Source organism: Triturus cristatus, chromosome 8, assembly GCF_964204655.1.
Source record: "Triturus cristatus chromosome 8, aTriCri1.1, whole genome shotgun sequence".
NCBI classification, from domain to species: domain Eukaryota; kingdom Metazoa; phylum Chordata; class Amphibia; order Caudata; family Salamandridae; genus Triturus; species Triturus cristatus.
The window spans coordinates 1,358,246,998-1,358,260,106 of record NC_140591.1 but is presented as its reverse complement, the minus strand read 5'-3'; positions in this window follow the sequence as shown (position 1 = coordinate 1,358,260,106).

Below are 13,109 nucleotides of genomic sequence, written 5' to 3'. Positions count from 1 at the left end.
ATAATTCAGATTAGCTAAGGAAATTGGCCGGTAGTTTTTGCAGAGAGACAGGTCGGTTTTCTCTTAAGGTATTAAGCAAATCATGGCCTCTTCAAAAGTTCCAGATGAAGATCCTGTGTTGGAAAAGGTATGGTAAAGAGCCAAAAGGTGAGGGAGTAAGAGATTTGCAAAGTGAGCGTAAAATTCAATGGTGAATCCATCTGGACCTGGAGCTTAACCTCTTTTCAGTACCGAGACTGCATGAGTGATCTCAGATAGGGAGATATTATTTTCAAAAGAAGAGAAGTCAATGTCGTATGAAGATGGTGGTACTATGGATTGGAAGTAAGCAGAAATTTCGATTGGATTTGGTTGTTGTTCAGGGGTATATACATTTTTATAAAAAGAAACAAATTCATTCAAAATATCCTTATCCTTAAAAATAGAAACACCCGCGCAATTCCATAAAGATTCTATTTTAGTCTGTTCACGTCTTATTTTCAAATAATTCACTAATAATTTCCCCATCTTATTTTGATCACCATAATACCGAGCGCTACTCTTTAAAAGATAAGAAGATGCAGCTTCAGTAGATATTTTATTAAAAGTGAATTTTGCTTCAATAAGATTCTTTAATACGGACTCAGAATTTGATTGATAGTAGGAGTATTAAAGTTGTTTGATCTTGGCAAGCAACTGGGAATTCTTAACCTCAAAAGTTTTTTTCTTTTGAGAGACAAATTTGATAATGAAGCCCCTAGCAGCGGCTTTAAAAGAATCCCAAACCATTACGGGAGAAGAATTTTGTGTACAGTTAAAAGAGAAGAATTCAGAAGCAAAGGAAGTGAATTGGCTTGTATAATTTGGGTCAGATAATAGTGTATTGTTAAAACGCCATCTACCTGCATGAGGAGAGAAGGGAATCAATTCAAAATCAACAGAAACTGGGGCGTGATCCGATATTAAAATGGAGCCAATTTCCGAGTGGGAAACATGTTGAGATAATGATTTACTTCAAAAGATATAGTCTATCCGGGATTGTGAGTGATGAGGAGGGGAATAAAAGCTATATTCTCGAACATCTGGATTACAAAGTCTCCATATATCAACTAAGGACTTACGGCGTATAGAGGAAGTAAATTGTGCATGCATCTTTGTGTTAGAAAACTTAACAGTGGAATTTCTATCTAGGATTGGATCTAAAAACTGGTTGCAGTCCCCACCAAAAATAATATAATCATCATCAAACAAAAGAAGTTTATCAGAAATATGATTCCAAAACGTATTATCTACATTAACCGGTGCATACACGTTAAAAAGCATTAGCGGTATCTGGTTTATAAGTAATTTAACAATTACCCAACGACCTTCAGAATCTATTTCCTGGTGAACAACTGAGAACTGATGACATAAAATAGATACTCAATTTTTCTTACCAAGAGCAGGTGAGGAAAAAACAAGGCCCACCCAACATCGTTTTAATTTAGACGCCTCTATGTCAGATAAATGAGTTTCTTGAATGAACGCTATATCAGCATTTAATCTAGCTAAATGGGTTATTACCCGTTGTCTTTTTATGGGATTATTAACTCCTTTAACACTCCATGTCACAACTCTAAACGTAACTAATTAAAAGTGAACATGAACCATTGTTATGAATCCAATATAAGAAGCAACTTTTTCTGTTTAAAGAAAGCGAAAAATCAGATAAGAAAGAAATGAGAAAGAAATTCAGGATGAAGGAAGGATAGGAGAGAAAAACAAAAGAATGTGTGTAAGGAAAAGAAGGGAGGGAAGAGTAAAAGGAGGAAAAGAGAACAAGAATAGTAAGTAAGAGGAAAGAGCAGGACACAAAATAAACTGACAATACAAATCTGACAATTGATAAAAAATAAGGATGCCAAAATGACATACCACAAACAAACAATAAGAGTGGGGATGATGAAACCACATGAGGAAGGATGTACACTGGACCGGGGATCCCACGTGGACGTGGCAAACGGAAGAAACATCTCTAGGTCAACACGAAGATTACATAGGGTCATGAAATCATACCTAAAGGTACCCAAAAGAGGAAATGGTTAACATAAGGACTTACAACGTACCAAAATACAACATTGATGTGGATAAACACAGACGGTGGCATACAACTTTTGTAAAATTCAATACAATTATGGTTGAGGGGTATCCATAAATTCATCTCTGTGGGAATTCAGGAACTGTTGAAGTATCTCCGGATCCTCATAGTTTGTCGTTCTGTTGTTATAAGTCACTTTGAAGAGGCAAGGGTGAAACAAGCCATAGCGAGCATTGAGAGCACAAAGGGCAGGCCTCATCTCCAGGAATTTCTTTCTACGATCAGCAGTTACTTTAGCGTAATCTTGCGCAAAGAAAAGACTTGAACCATTCCAAGAAATTCTCCCTTTCTGTTTGGCAGCTTGAATAACTTTAAATAGATCAGTATATTCTAAAAAATACAAGATGACACCTCTAGGTTTTGTTGAAGAGGAAGAGGAAATAGAAGAACGAGTAGTTGGACCCAAACGGTGAGCTCTTTGAATATTTAGAGGAGGGGAAGCTGGAAGACCAAGAAGCGTAGGCAGAAATGATTGGAAAAAAGATATGAGGTTAGATCCTTCAAGACTTTCCGCCAGTCCATAAATGCGTAGGTTATTGCGCCTGTTACGATTTTCCAAATTTTTAACTTGTTGTTTCAAATTTTGAATTTCTTTGTGTAGACAAGGAACTTGGTCTGTGATCACGTGGACCGATTCAACTTTTCTTTCAAGATCATCAACTTTTTGCGTTATCTTCCAATTTTTGAAGACGAGAGTTTGTTTCTACCATGTAGAGTTTGAGTGAGCGAATTTCCTCAAGCAACAGCTCCATAGAAATAGAGGAGGAAGAATTGGAAGGAGAAGGAGGATTTGTTTTTACTCGTTTACCCAAAGTAGAGGCAGAAGTGGAGGGTATTGTAGAGGACACTTTAGAGTTCGGGCCCAAGGCATGAGAAGAGGAGGCTTTAGTTGTAGAAGCATCTGTGAGCCTGTCTTCCATATTGTCTTGTAATATACTGAAGGGGTTAATATCTTCTAGTATAGCGCTATTCACAGTGTTTTATTGAGTATTACTGCAGTTAGTGCATGGCGTTGCCATTTAGAAAACAGGAAAAACACGAAAAAACCCCCACAAAAACTAAAAATGGCGGCCAGGAATATTGTAAGAACTGTTCGATTGATATCGCTCTCATAGGACTCCTCAAAAACAGTAAGCGTTTAGGAAATGTCCAACATAGGTGAAGAAATGAGGTAAAAGATCCAGCATTCCTAGTCAAATGCTTTTTTGGAACAGAAAATGCCCGCCATTAGGCGGGCAAGGGCACAGGAATCGATAAGTGAAAACAAAATGGCGGCCAGGAACAATTGTAAGAACTGTTCGATTGCTGGTGCTCACATATGACCCCTCAAAAACAGTAAGCACTTAGGAAAAGTCCAACAAAGGTGAAGAATTGAGATAAAAGATCCAGCATTCCTAGTCAAGTGCGTTTTTGGTACAAATAATGCGCAGCATTAGGCGAGCAGGGGCACAGGAATCGATAAATGAAAACAAAATGGTGGCCGTGCCTCAACCGCGATCGATAATTTGCCAAATAAAGTCATTTCCTGCTCACCCCTGGTATCGGCAAAGGTTTCATTTGAGGCAGCATGAGTTCCTATTCCGCTTGATGTGATTTTCGGAAATCGGGAACCCATAAAATGAACCTGGAGAGCCTCCGCCATCTCACGTTTCCACGGAGCTCCGCAACTCGGCGGCCATTTTTCTCGGCGCCGTAGCCACGCCCCACATGTACATTACTAACTGTGTACAAGTTGTGCTTTGGTTCCCACTTGCCTCTCTTATAAAACCCAAAGCAGTTCATGGTTACTTCTGTCATTTCGCAACTTAAATCTTCTCTTTCTCACATATTCAACCTTACAAATCTTATTAATAAACATTTAAGTAAGATTGAAATACATTTCTATTGCATGTTATGGTTGGTGTCCCTATGTAAAAGGCAATAACTGTCTTTTCAACTGGTTGATATTGCTTCAACACATTTTATTATTGAACTCTTTATTTATTCACATTACCAAGAAAGTACACTTAAGGTCAGTAAACTAAAATAAAATAAAAGTTAAAACTGTATCCTAAAATATTTCTAACTCAACATACCTTGCTATGGAAGCCTAGTGCTCATATTTGCCATATTAAAATGAGGCTTGTTTTAGTTTTAGAAATCCAAAGTGTGCCGAATTCTACATTTGTAGCTTTGTGATAGGTTGTGCTTTGTTAATCCTCGTGCATACATGCATAAAGGATTAGTAGCAATATACTAAATGGTTGTAATGCATTCCTCTAGTACAAAATCAATGACATTTTACAGTAGTTTTTTTGTGTTCTGTGTACAAAGCAGTGTTTTCAATAGGAAACTGAATAGTACATCACTAGAGGATAGTTTTGCATAAAATGAAAAGATAGAAAGGAATACATTTGAAAACAAAAAAGTAAAAACTTTGTTTTCTCTCTTGTTGGTAAATGTGCTGGGTAAACAAGGACAAATATGCCACAGGGATTTATGTCTGTCTGGCGATCAAACTAGGCAACAGAGCAGGTGAAATTGGTGCTCCATAACATCAGAAAAAAGAAGGTTAAGAACAAATGGAAGATCAAGATTAGACCTCTTGGCATAGGTTTATGTAAAATTCATGCAATGCATCTCAACAAGTAAAAAGTTGTTTTACTGCATTGCATGACAGCGATACAACAGAACAGTGTCATATCTGCTAAGATGTGATGCTGGTGTGCTCTCTCCATGTACTAGTGCAAATTAGGCTACCATGTACCAAGGCAGACAGCCTTGTACCCTAGTGAAACAGTGTCTACATTTTGGGAAAGAAAGGTTTTTTTTTGTTTGCTGGAAGCGGTGTTTTACAATACATAAATTATGCTTAAAGGCATTTACAACTTTGTACATGTGCTGCACATTGTAGCACACATGCAAAATGACAAATATGAGGAGAAATCAAAAAATTTTTCATTGCTATGTCTGCTTTGCAAAGGTACAACATTTTGATGCAAACTGCTATCTACTATTCTTTGTAGATAAATGTTTGCACCAAAATCTAATGGTGGTTTCATTGGAATGCCCATGCAGCATCTATAGAGTGTTCGCTTGACACAAACTAACGCAAGGAGGTACATTGTGCAGCTTTGTGTTACTTTAGGTTAGAATATAAAGCAATCCATGATTTGTGGTACACTGTATATTCTAGTACAAAGCTTTGAGACTTATTCCAAGTTTTACGGTCGTGTTGTCGGCCTACCATCGTCAAAAGGAGGACTGCCAAGCCTGTTGAGCACACACCAACAGGATCCAGGGCAGGCAGCAGTGCTGCGGCAGCTGTGTAAGGCTCATAGGAAAGCCCTTTTTTAAAGTTTTGTTTATTAAAGTTTTGTTCAGACATAAGCATGTTACAAACGGTTATGCAATCTCATGCTATGCAGTTTCCTTTTCAGAATTACAACTTGCAGAACTTAATTTAAAAAACATATAAATCCAGAAAGCAGTACATCATTCTGATTAGTACATGATTTTGTGTTATGCATACCTTGCTGTTCAAGATTCTAATTACACAGATCCTATGAATAGCGGTTAGCTATTAAGTTCTAAGGAACATTCCGGCACGGTCCTTTACAACATGTGGAACACCTGATATATTAATCCAAATTGAATACCTCATGTATACAGTATTTAACAGCAGCTGCACAGGAGGACAGAGTGTTTTGAAACCAAGTCAACAATTAGGGTAATGTTGGTAATAAGATATTCGTGTCCTGCACTAAAGTATCTGTGACAGTCTAATTTTTTTATTTAAGCCAGGCTGTGAAGGGTTCCCAGATATCTTTCAGGCACCCAAGTCTTATCCAAGAGGGTGTGAGGGGCGCCCCAGTGTATGGCAGGTCTATGCTTTGTGAGAAGTAGCATCATGGCTGTTATGCGGCGTTTCAAAAGCGGGACGCCTGCAAGGTATCCCAAAAGGGCCACAAGTGGCATGTAGTCTAGTGTTATCCCAATGACCTCCTTTATGGTGCCATACACCGCCTCCCAAAATCTGGCTATGGATGGACAGTCCCACGCTACGTGTAGGAATGTTGCATTATCCTGTTTACACTTCCAACATTTCCAGTCTTGACATAGCCCTAATTTGTATATTTGCAATGGGTTATGACATACCCTATGCAAGTACTTAAAGTGTATGAGTCTCAGTTTATGATTTGGGGATAGGTTTTATAGCTGGGAATAGCAAAATGACCATTGCTCATCTGTGGGCAGCTCAACCAGATCGTTTCTCCATTAGGCTAGAGCCTTTGTGTGAGGTTGTATAGTCTGGTGATCAATTTTCCGGGAGATGGGGTAGTTATTAGGTGTTCCAGTAGAAGTGTAGTCGCGGGGGGCAGTGGGAATGAAGGGTGCAACGTTCTGCAAGCAGCTCTCACCTGGGAGTATTAGTAATTTGAGTATGGGAATTTGAATGCCATCTTGATTTTGTGGTGCGTCCAGGAAAGTTTTTTGCATTATGAACTGCATTATTATTGCATTACGAACTGCCTGATTCTTGCATTAAGAACCGCATTATTATTGCATTACGAACTGCCTGATACTTGCATTATGAATCGCATTATTCGTGCATTACGAACTGCATAGCATTGCATTAGAACTGCATTAGAGATCGTGAATTGCTCATTAATACCACAAGAACCTACAAGTGATTGCTGGCCTAATAACCGGCCAAGTGAATTATTACGAATACACATATGTAGGTTTTCTATCGTTTGGTCTCATCGTATTCCTTTTTATAAAGATATCGCTATTTTTATTAAACCAGTGTGGTGTCCATTTGTGGTGTTATCACTGTGTTACTGGGAGTGTGGTTGCAAATACTTTACACATTGCCTTGCAGATAAGCTTGTCTGCTCGTGCCAAGTTACCAGGGGGTGTGCAGGGGTTATTTACGGGTGTGTCCCTCCTTATCCTGACTAGAAGCAAGGGTCCCTATTGGGACTAAGGTACCTACCTCAGCCAACTAGTGACCCCAGTTCCAACAATTGCCCTCACCATAGATATGCACTCTTGCATTCTACCCTAGAAATCTGGTTTCTCTCTCAGCCTCCTCTCCGAATTTTGATAACTTCTCCCTCAAGAAGATGCGCAGGTGTTCCCGACTGGTAGAACAGTAATTCCAGAGATCTAATATCTGTCTCCAGTTTCAATAGTGTTGTTCTTATTGACTTTAAAACTCCTGCTTGCTTAGAAATGCATGCCCCTCTGCTAACAACATTGAAGGCCTCCCATAGGATGGAGGGAGAGTTCACCGACCCTTCATTTGCAGAGAAACATTGGGTGATCTCAATTCTAATTTCTTCTTTAAAAGCTGCATCTAGGAGGGCATGTGGTGGGAGGCGCCAGCTAAATGCATAGGGTAGGGTCTGTGGAATCAACCATCACAGCACAACAGGGGCATGGTCAGATAGTGTGCAAGGCAGGTGCAGCACGTCTGTGGTCCAGCATGTGACATCAGTAGTAATCAGCCAGTAGTCCAGTCTGGACCAGGCAATGTGCTGCAAGGTGATATGTTGTAAAAGTAACATAGCGCCACACATGTAACTTAACCAATTAAGATGACAACATGATACAGGTTTCCTCCCTAGTTACAGGGTTTCTGCTGCGCCATATGTCAGTGAGATCGTGATCAAGGATAATAGAGTTCAGTTCTTGGGCTGCTCTCATGTGCGGGCAGCGAGTGGCACCTAATCTGTCCAACTCCTTATTCAAAGTAACATTGAAGTCCCTGCCCCAAATGATTGTATATCCCCCTGCTGCCAGTGCCTTGGCCCACACAGCAAGAAAGAATTGCTGGTCATCAACATTTAGGCCATATATGGCCACTAGCGTCACCCTTGTGGACAACAGCATGCCCTTTAAAATAACGTATCATCCCACCGGGTCAATAGGTGCATGTGTAGTTGTCCAGCCCAAACCTCGTCTGAGCAGCACCGAGACTCCCCATGCATCTATTGTGCAATTTAGGATCAGTACTGCCTTGTATGTGCGTTTCTTGTAAAAAACACACATCTATGAGGTGTCTAATTAGGTACGCATTCATTAATGTAGATTTCCTGTAGTAATTCAGACCTCTAATATTCCAGGTAACAAATTTGACGTCTGTCATGTCCCGAACGTCATGTTATAAAGTGCGTGCTTGTAATAAATATATGCACATTGGGATAAGGAACAACAACAGTAGCTATATGGACACAGTTATGGAATGTTTCTGGAGGCATTCAGAAGATAGATGAACAAAACAAGCTTTGATCTATTGCATACCGAGTCTGCTTAAACAACAATTTTATCTCTGTAAATACCACAGCCAACCCCTATCAGCAAAAGAACAAAATCACATAGGAGATCTCCCTATGGAGCACGGGTCACAGGCATAAACCTGCCATGTGGCAGGGTGGCTAGGCCGTAACTGGTTTTATGGAATCCGTTGTACATAAAACTTGGTACTACATACAAACAAAGGGAGAAGATAGCTATGAGACGAGCAGTATATGTGAGCAAACCACATTTTATAAGTGGCATGCAGGGCACATTCTTATCATTTCCAAAAACTAGTTAGTGAGTTGGGTCAGTCATTGTTATTTAGATTCTGTACTAAGACGTGCAATTATGGGGCGAGGTGTAGCACCCACCGGTGGTCTAGGGCCTAATGAATGGTGTGCGCATTCAACAATCATTACTGACGACAGCGCAGGCCTAAAGAGTTCCCGCAGTAGTTTCTCAATGTACGGTTCCATTTTCAGGATGGCAGTAGTTTCAGGCACACTGCCAGCACCTTAGTTAGCCTCCAGTCAGTACCTCCGGTTCCATCTCAATGATCATCCGGGGTACTGACGGAGAGGTAATGGCTTGCATGAGCAGAATAGGAACTTTGGTTCAGAAACTGTTTAGATTATGTCCCCTACTCTTTTTCTCTATTATTTTGTTACCCTCTGATTCTCTTTGATTTTGAAACTAGCATTACAAAGCGAGTGTGTTGGGAGAATGAGCTCCATCAGATATATTTTCACATACTGTCTGATTGGCATTCCCAAACCCTTTTTTTGCTCTATAGTTGTATGTGACCAGACAACCTTACTTAAATTTCATCATTTATTCCTCTTTTGACTGAAGGCCAGTCTACCTAATATTCATACATAGTCTTAAAGTTGGTTTGTTTGCTGATGTGTCTCTCTGTGACACTTGAGACTATTTTGAGGAATAGACCAATTTGTCAGCAAGTAGGTTTCTCCACGGTCTGACAGAGGGATTTTTTATTCTTCTTAGAGCAGGGCCCCCCTTCCCTGAGTTGTTACCAGGTTGAGGTGAGGGTGGATATCCAACTATTTGGGTAAGTGCCTTGCCCACAGCACAGGCTTCCAATTATTTCTAATTGGTTTATTAGTTTTAAATATATACTACAATAGTGTTGTATGTACTTTTGACACTTTTCTGACAGAGATTTTGTTTACGTTATTCTTTTAGATATACCCAGTAATACCGAAGACATATGAACTGATTACTGGTGTAGTGTCAAAATTTATTGTTCGTTTGTCTAAGCACCAAATAGCAGCAGCTTATTGTTTACACACGGTCCTGAAGAAAGCCCAGATACTTCTCTACAGATCAATCGGGCTGTAACATGTTGACCTTTTCAAATGAGCAGTTTAAAGCTCTATTTGCACTGTTTTTTAACCCTGATGGTGAAACCTACAAAATAAAAATATTTTGGTTCTCACCACTCAGTTTTAACTTCACCACACTCTTTTTCCTAAATTAGCTTATTGTTTGAGATGCTGTTTTCTCACTCCACTCACCGCATAAGGGACTAAAAAGGATCTCCTTTGTATACAGCCTCATCTTTACATATAACCTCCCTGGACTCCTCCCTCACAGTGAGGGGGTTGTAGCCCTCGGTGGAACTAGGTTTTTCCATCGGGAGAAAGAACTCAATGATGAAGCATGTCACCTAGGGTGAGTGAGGGTTCCAGTCCTATAAAGGGATTTTTCCTAGTGGGAGTTTACCGTAACTAACCTCTGTCACTCTTAGACCCAAGATAGTTCTTTGTGTTTTGTAGTAAACTTGATTGGGGTATTACTATCTTGCAGGTCTATAAACTTTTCTCCCTTGGACCCTCCCCCATTGTTCTGTTTTCTGTCCGCAATGGTACCCAAGGGCAAACTGCCTGAAGGTACAATTTTTACTGTAAAGGTCAGTTACTACCCCACCACAGGGGTAGACTACTGATCAATGATGATTTGAAACATAATTGTGATTTCAAACCTGTGATGCATACCTATGGGCTTCTTTGCCCCCCCCCCCCCACCACCACCTGTTCACGATTGGGAAATGATTTTCTGAATTGGAAACACTTTGTGGTTGCAAATCCTGTGATATTGTGCATTTTAGTCTTTGTGACTGAAAAATATCTCTGTAGTTCTAGTCCTTCTGTATCTTTTTAATGTATAGGGGGCCCTAGACAAGAGTATCCACTCTCCTTTTTTCATATATTTGCAAAATCACTACCTGCAAAATTATGCAACATATTGGATAAGACAATCTCAGAAAAGGTAATATAAAGAGAACATTATTCTTAACTACCGATCCCTGAGCGATAAAAAGAGTTTCAGTACATATGGTGAGCGAAGGTTACAAGAATAATTTAGACAAACAGAAATAAAGTTTGATAGTTGGTTACTACGTTACCTGACAAAAAGTTCACCAGCAAAGAAACCTGATCGCTCACACAATCTCCCTAGATCATCATCAACAACTACCACTTTCTATGCTTGGCATTGTTAATTACTTTGAAAATAAATTCTACAAAAATGACAATTTTTTTTCTCATTATCTACTGATGTTGTCTACATCCCAAATCCCTAAAGCTGTGTTGTGGTTGTTATCCTCCTGGCCCCTGAGGCTCTTTCCATTCTTTTCTATATACTGAGGAATATTGCTGTGTTTATTGCGTCGTTTTTTCAAACAATTCAGTGATGCAAAGCACTCCTGCGTGACGCAATACTGATTTGTGGCACGTTACGACGTGCAAATCATCTTCTTGTCATGAAGTGAGTACTTGTGTTATGACACTTTGTACCATTCCCATCACCCTAGCGTCAGAATTCCTGCTGCATGTTTGGTCCTTGCACCATGGTAAGCCGTCCCATAAATAAGGCATATCGGTGGCACTGGGAAATTCCACAACACAGAGCTGATTTTTCTGACACAATGCTGCATTGTGCAGCATTGCCTCAGTGTTGATAATATGTCCTTTGATGAGTTTGCTGCAAGAACCAGGATCATCTTTAATCATAGCCGCAATTGTCGAATTTCTGGACAGGATGTGAGTTCTGGTACAGCCCACTTGAAAATAGTAACCTCTCTCTGTAAATCCAGCAGTCACATTCCTTACATTTAGCATGGCATCTTGGGGACGTTACCACCACAAAGACACTTGCGGTAATCTATCACTGTGTTACCAGCATCCTTTCCACCCACCCCTGCAGGATCATATCCAACAATAAGCATATTTTAACTGGGCAGTGCCACGCATGCAAACAAGTCAGTCAAACGGTAGCTGACCGTATGATCAACTAATATATTGACAACCACTGGCACACATTTTGGGCCATATTATCAAGGACGGCGTTAAAATTATTGCCGCTTTAGCGGCAGGAAACTGCCGGTAAAGTGGCGATAATGGGCTTGATAATATGCCCGTGAGAATTCCCATAGAAGCCCATGTTCACACCGGAACATGGGCTTCTATGGGAATTCACAAGGGCATATTAGCAAGCCCATTATTGCAGCTTTAGCGGCAGTTTCCTGCCGCTAAAGCGGCGATAATTTTAACGCCGTTCCATGATAATATGGCCCTTTGTTTTTTTTTTCCGGAGTTTTATATAGCGCAAATTTGACCCGAAGGTATCAGAACGCTTTACATGGGCTGCAGCTGCCATACACAAGGGCAAATTCATTTTTATTAGTCACGGGGAGATTAAGGAGCATATTATCAAGGAGGGTGTTAAAATGATCGCCGCTTTAGCGGCAGAAAACTGCCGCTAAAGCAGCGATAATGGGCTTGATAATATGTCGCAAAGAATTCCAATAGAAGCCCATGTTCACACCAGAACATGGTCTTCTATGGAAATTCTCAAGGGTATCTTGATAAAATGCCCCTTAGTGATTTGCCCAGGATTGTTGATGTGGTTGCTATGACTCGAACCGGGTTCCCCAGATTTGAGGTCGACTGCCCTAGCCGTTAGGCCACATTCTCTCCCATACATACACACATAAACGCAAGACACCTAAGAGGTCTGGTATAATGAAGCACAGTCAAGGACAGTCCTACAATAAATATAACCACAGGCCAAGAAGACTTTGAGACTCCTTACGAGAAATCAGTGCTGAAGGCTTTGACCCAAGTGAAGCGGATTACGCTACCGCAAGTGATGTATGCAGGTCATGAAATATTCAAGCACTTTACAAAAAACGCACTCATTATTCCAGAGCTTTTTTTTCTAAATTGTAAAGGATTTCCAAAAGCCATCCAGCGAGGATGTGCTTTATAAACGCCCGAGACATGTTTTCATTTGCTTGGCTAGTGATCGAGGCAGGAAAGAGCCAGAATGAAGAACATTTTCCCCTAAGCAATGAGAATCATTCATATAAATTGGTTCCGGAAGGCATATTTAAAATGAAGAATATTCATTGCATATCAACTTTAGAAATACGCTGCAACACCACGAGAATCGAATTTAGGGAAACGCCGTTTCGGATTGCAAGACAGAAAATAACGGAAAATGAGAGGAAAATGGAAAATGACAATGGATTCTTTGGCAAATGTTCACAGGTAAATGCGCTTTTCAGATTTCAAATGCAGTACTGGGACCATTACACGAACCCTTGAGAGACGCTGATTTTAAAACGAAACTACACACACTGCGGATTAGACACTCCTAGGCACACATGTGGCAAATCAGAATTTAT